Source organism: Cotesia glomerata, linkage group LG1, assembly GCF_020080835.1.
Source record: "Cotesia glomerata isolate CgM1 linkage group LG1, MPM_Cglom_v2.3, whole genome shotgun sequence".
Lineage (NCBI taxonomy): Eukaryota > Metazoa > Arthropoda > Insecta > Hymenoptera > Braconidae > Cotesia > Cotesia glomerata.
In genome coordinates this window covers 13,734,356-13,741,125 of record NC_058158.1, presented here as the reverse complement: position 1 = coordinate 13,741,125, position 6,770 = coordinate 13,734,356, and the positions used below count along the sequence as shown (strand labels likewise).

The 6,770-nt window shown below is 30.7% G+C and overlaps 1 long non-coding RNA gene across 1 annotated transcript; it reads right to left on the bottom strand.

Annotated features, from left to right (window-relative positions):
* Positions 1-1,670: 1,670 nt before the first annotated feature.
* On the bottom strand, positions 1,671-6,393 carry LOC123274076. The gene is made up of 3 exons (XR_006511442.1): positions 5,632-6,393; positions 5,051-5,344; positions 1,671-1,950 (listed from the first exon to the last, which is right to left on the bottom strand). It is a non-coding gene; the product is annotated as an uncharacterized LOC123274076 (long non-coding RNA).
* Positions 6,394-6,770: the final 377 nt, after the last annotated feature.

Sequence of the window (6,770 nt, the reverse complement as noted above, 5' to 3'; positions counted from 1 at the left end):
TCTCATTTTTTGATAAATTCAATCCTCCGAAAGTTATTCAAGATTAAAGTTAAGCTTATTGCAAATTTGTGGATTATTTCACTTTTACGGTAAATTTATTACACCGGCATACGAAAAAAAAAAGTTGTTTGTACTTTCGACCGGACCCACCTACCGACATATTTTTCGACCCGCTGAATCCAAATTTAGAGTCTGTTTAGCCCAGTCACCGTCTAGATTTGAGTAAAATCTGAATCTAAATGTTAATTATCCCGTCTTACTACGAATGGGAATTACTTCTTGTATTAGTATACTCTCCAGTAGGAGGTGGCTTGGTTGCAGACACAAGCGATTGTAAGGAATTTTTAATGGACCCAAGATTCGAACTCTATTTTAGGATGTAAATTTTATAGGAAAAATGAACGAGACGGAGAGTAGCTTGGGTTAGTTTCAAAAATGTGTTTCAAAACTTTTTAGGAAATAAAAAATGCGAAAACTACAGGACGTTAGTAGAAGAATAGGTGACAAATTGCAAAAATTTAGGTCGCTTAATGAACCCCAAACTATACACTTTATGGATTCTCACGTCGACCACTGACAGATTTTTGCTGGATGCTAATAAGAGAAGTACCAGAAGATTACAGAAAACGTAAAAGGAACACACTGCGTAGGTCATTTTAAGATAAAAGAGTTCGATACAAACAAACGACTGTTTGAAATTCGTAAATATGGTTTTATACCTTCTCCTTACATGCTATTTTCTATAAATTTTAAAAATTTGTCAATTTTTAAATTCTAAGATCATATTCCATCCATGAAAATACACCCAAGTAATTAATAATCGTGTTTAATAAATTATTTCTTATATTTACAACTGCAATTTTCCCGATTTTTTTGATTTTTAAAAATTTTGAAACGTTGCTAGCGTAAAAAAACTTCAGATTCTAATTCATACTCAATCTGAATCCAAAAAATTTTTTTCATCGATAATTTCGATTTTTTTTTTATTTATTCAAATTTTTTTCGGTTTTTCGCAATTTTTTTCAAATGTTAACGGCTCAACGGGCTAATTAACATTTAGATTCAGATTCAGTGAATTGAAGTACATAAAAATCATACTTGCTCCAGGTCCACAAAAATTTTTTCATCGTGACTGCGTTTGCCTTTTTTTTGGGTTTTTTGAATTTTACTCGAATCTAGACGGTGACTGGGCCAAACAGACTCCAAATTTGGATTCAGCGGGTCGAAAAATATGTCGGTAGGTGGGTCCGGTCGAAAGTACAAACAACTTTTTTTTTTCGTATGTCGGTGTAATAAATTTACCGTAAAAGTGAAATAATCCACAAATTTGCAATAAGCTTAACTTTAACCTCGAATAACTTTCGGAGGATTTAATTTATCAAACAATGATAAGAGACCTTTTTTATTCAGCGTTCAATTCCCTATAAAAATATTGATTGTTCGTTCGATGAAGTTGGTTCAATCAAGAGAAATAAAAATCCAAACTTTCTGGAAATTTTTTTTCCGTGTTAATTAAACGAAAAATCGAAAAATTCAGTTCGCGACCTCTAAATATTGATATTAAGAGCTCAAATTTTAACTGAATTTTTATTGTGGTATCTTCTAACGAAATTTCAAGAACTTTTTGAAAAAAAAAAATTAGTTGATTTTTTTGGCACACCCTAATGGATATATGTGTGTATAGTGCGAGAATGGTCGTCGCGACACCCACCCTACTAAAGAAAGGGTAGTCCAGTTCACCAAGTGTCATCAGGACATCGAGCTAATTGTACGAATGTTTTGCTACCCTCTCAGAGGTCGCGAACGTGTTACCCTTACAAGCTTTTGCATTTAGCCCTCGTCCATCGTTTCTAGGTAATACATAACCCTGAGAGTATTAGAGGCGACGTTAATGGAATAGTCAATGGAATTTTACTTTTCAACTTTGCGTAACTCAACCTTATGGTTAATCTGCAAAAAAAATAAAAAAGAACAAGTTTATTTAATTACATATTTTTGAAAAGTCATTATATTTATTGAACTAAAAAGAAATTTATTCTTAAATTAATAATCTACGTATAAAAATTCTTTAATATATGTGTGAATACATCCCTTAGTTGGAGGTAATTATTGTTATTTTAATTAAAAAGTTTCCAATACACATCAATGTTGTTTATTGGTAATATTTGGAGCTTTCCTCTTGATTTACAATAGCTCACGATACTCAATAAAAATATTTCGTCACAGTGTAAATTTAACCCTCATTTGTGTAAGTTTATATATTTAAGAACATCAAATCTTTGTGTATAGTAAGTCTACAGTCTTTTTTTTTCGCCGTTTTGTTATTTATACTCATCGAATTATGTTAATTTCACGGAAAAGATTTCACTGTGAACTTTATCTATAGTTCTGTACCCTTGATGATTAAATTTTAATGCTAATTTTGAAAATTATTAGTTACTTTTATTTTGACATTTATGGTTTTATGAATTTTTTAAGACAAGGTGTTAATATTCAAAAGTAAATTGTAACAAGATTCATCAAGGGCGATGATAGACATGCACGTGATATACGTTACACATGGTATAGACCAGGGTAAGTTAAAGGAGGGGTAGCTGTTTTATTGATTTATGGCTCGTTTTACGTTATATATACGTTTATTATATCGACAACTTCTAGCGAAAAACTTGTGTTACTATAAAAAATGATATTATTTACAAATTTTATTAGACGATAAATGATAAAGATTTTTTATGAGTGTGATTTGAACAACACTTTTAGTTGTAACTTGCAATGAAGTTTAGCAATGTACATATAGAATATTTAATTCGATTATAATAATACAATAATAAGATTCTAGTGTACTGAAATATTAATATCAATACAGAAAAATGCACTTATTTTAACAAAAAGAATTCAACTTATTTCACGCATTAATTTACAATGTACATGTATATAAACCGAGTTGATTGATGCTTATTGTAGGCTACAGGCAATTAGCACAGCAATAAAACTGTCATAGATAGTACTCCACCAGAGCAAATTTATCATAATACTTCAATTTGAATATCACCATACGGATTTCAATGACATTAAAACAGTGCAAGCTCAATACTTAACGGTATACGTTTACTTTAAACAAACAATTTATGTCTTTGTTCATCTTGCTGTTTTAGTATTTTATTTATACTCTAGTAACCCTTTATATAGAATTTGATTAGTGTTTACTAAGAATTTCTTTATAGTACGACTGACGAAAGGTTAACATTTATCTGAAGAGATTATATCTTTAATTACACTAACGATGTAATGAACATATATAATCAATGCAATATTACTTATCAATTTTCTATTTGTATAATGCATAATAATGAATTGACATTACAAACTATGATCTTACAATTTACCAATTTCGTTTGCAAGTAAAACAAATCAATGGGTTACACACAAAAAAATTCTTAAAAAAAAAAAAAAAAAAAAAAAGAAAATAAAGTATATTGTTAATCCTTTCGGTTTAAGTAAATATGATTGTTTCAGAAAATAAGGACGGCACAGTTGCTTAAATTGAACTCTATGAAGTTAATTGGCCATTCCAATTTAATTATTTTAGCAGTAAACGTTGGTAGTTTCTTCAGCGGTACTATTGCACACTTGAAGTGCAAAGCATTTAACATGTGCATCACCATAACAATGTGATTTTCTAATTTTAGCAGCTAAAGTCAAAATCATTATCTATTCACATCTTATATTTATAAATTTTTCTAATTAATCAATAATACTTTCTCGTTCAATCTATTATCATTTTATATTATGATTTTATACTACTTGAAATTACTGTCATAAAAAAAAATATAATGACGAAATTTTCTCAAAATTAAGGAAATAATAAAACAATTTTTACAAAGGTTGAATTCTTTCTTATATTCTCTATACAATATTCAGATCTGTTAACTTTTCAAAGTCAGCTGAAAATATAAGCATAGACTGTCAATTTTAACGAAATTTTATTCTAGTGCAACAGTCCTTATTGAATGTTACGTAGTATTATGGAGACTCCAGGTGATTTTTACCCTTCGTATTAGTTATATCATATTATATAATATTACTAAGGGGTCGGAAACTTTATTGTTATAAATAGTTGCTATATCTTAATTTGAATACGTTTTGCTTTTCACACTTGAAATAATCATGATAAATGAAAAATATTTTTATTTTTTATTGTTTTATTAATGCTAGTCACGTAAAAAGTGGTAGTAGTTTTGTATTAGGTGGTGGGTAACTAAACTAGACAAAGCTCTTAATGTGTATTATGTAATCTGAACCATCTAAATTTTTTCTTGTTTTAATAAAAAATTTTAAAGGGTTTTGATTTTTTTCTCACAAATCCATTTTTTCAATATTTTATGTTGGAAGCTTCCAACTCTAAATCTTAATGTTATGTTTCTTGTCTTAGATTACTTCTGAAACGGTCTGATATGCCCACATATAATTTTTGAAATATCCTCATACGGCCTGATATGGCTTGATTTTTATCTGAAATTTACTAGATATGGCTTAATATTTACATATTAAGCTCGATATGATTATATATTCCCATACATAAAAGTAGTGTTAAAAACCTCTGATAGATGGCACATTATTGCTTAATTGTCTCCTAACAAGAGAGATGTTTGAAGTGCTAAGTGCTAAAATAAAGATAATTTTTTTTTCTCTTAGAAAGAACTTTTGTTTAATACGATTTTTGCCAATTTTTGTTTAATACGACATGATAATTGACGAACACATTTTCTATAAAATAAAAAAAAATGAAACACTTGAATATATTTCAATTTTTTATTTTCAAACATAGCCTGATTCTAAAATCAGCTATTCATTATATCAATAATCGAAGAACCATCAATTTTTATCGGTTAATACCACGAAAAGTAGCGATCGATTCATTCATCAAACTCAAAGGCATTTCGATAGAAATTTCAAGTCGATCGATTGAGTGATACGTAGTTGATTACCATATAGTAGTATCTCAATAAAACAGGAAAAAGACATGAGGGAAAAGTTTGAATGGCCTCACCTCTTTGCTGAGACAAGTGTCTGTAAAGTCGAGTGCCAAAGTTCATCGGTGAAGATCCCAGCGCTCTTCTCTCGTACGGTAAACGCGTGTGGCAAGGCCAGCAAAGTGATAAAGCGGCCATAAATTCTCTGGCGTATACTTTTTCCTTCTTGTACTTCCTCGTCACCGCACTATTTCCTTCTATTCCGCTTCGCATGTTGTGTGCAATCTCATTTCGACCTTCGGGCACTTTACCCAATTTGTTTCACTGTTACGTCCAAGTGACCCATCTGCTTCGAAAAATTTCAAATCCACCTGCAAAAGAAGAAATTTTTGAATTAGATTCACTGCAACAGACTCTGAATTCTAATCGTATATTGCTCATGAAAAAGTACTATCAAAACATTAATTTTTTAACTATGGTAGTTTTTTTTATGATAATGAAATTTTTAAATTATTCATTCGCCACATTTATGGTCATTTCAGCCATGTGTGGATCGTTCAGTAACATTACTTGCAAATTGAATGAGGTGTTAATGATAAACTACTTTTAAATAAATATAAGTACGATAAATAAATATGAATTAGGTGAGTAAAATTACCTTTTCAGTGAGCGTAGAGAATGGACAGTATCTATTAAACTCTTTCTCATTCAGCGGAAAGTTATCTCTTGATTTTATGATGAATAAATATGATCCAGAGTAGAAGTTTTAGAAAAAGATTTCTTGAGCGAGTTGGTTAAGAATAATTTTTCGATCCAAGTGTAGCAGACATATCATCATATAATATCATTACCATGAGGCTATATATAAGTAACGGATAAATAAAAAGGCTATATAAGTGCAAGAAAGAAACGAGAAAGAAAGGACAAGAGAATCCAGTAGTGGACGTCAACAATTTGAAAGTGCAGCGTGATGATGTACCCTGTAGAGTTGAAATGGCAAGAAAAGACGCAACAGCTGTTCAGGTCAATCAGAAGTTGAAAAAGCAAGTAGAGTCCCGGATATACATGCCTACCTAGAGAGAGAAGTAGGCACGGTATGGTATGTATTGCAGGGGCGAACAGACAGAAAATCCAATAAATCATCCCGTCACGAACCATGAGCCAAGGCGGAGCCTCTCGCCTCGTATTAGCCAATAATAATCCTCTCTGACTCGGAGGCCATCTTGGATTATACAATGGTTCCTTCCGCTTTAATACGTACATAAATGCAAACTCACAGACACCCTTAGAAGAAGACCCCCCAGAGTCATATCAACTTTCACATCGCACACGAATCTCCGATTTACTTTTCCCGTTTTTCATTTACTATTCATTTATAACCATACAAGTATTACGCACTCGTGATACCAATAACCTCCACTCCCACCCCCACCCATCCCTTAAATACAGACTCTAATTAACGTTAGAAATTCGTAATTACTATAGTTTGTGATATTTTTTACCCCCTTCCCCCAAAAATGAAATTTAAATCATTATCATATTCAACCACAATTTATTTCTCGTTTCCAAACACAGTTATTATAATTAATGTCGTTATTATTATTATGGACAGACTCTTATATATAATACAGTATGGTTTTTTAGACTCGACGTGGGCATTAATACTATTAACGTTTTTTTAATCGTTACGTCCCCATGTTATTTTTTTATTTTTATTTAGTTTTTTAGTTGTTATTTTTTTTTTTATTTTTTATGAGAAACCCATAACACTATTTGACGCCCAGACATTCATTCAAA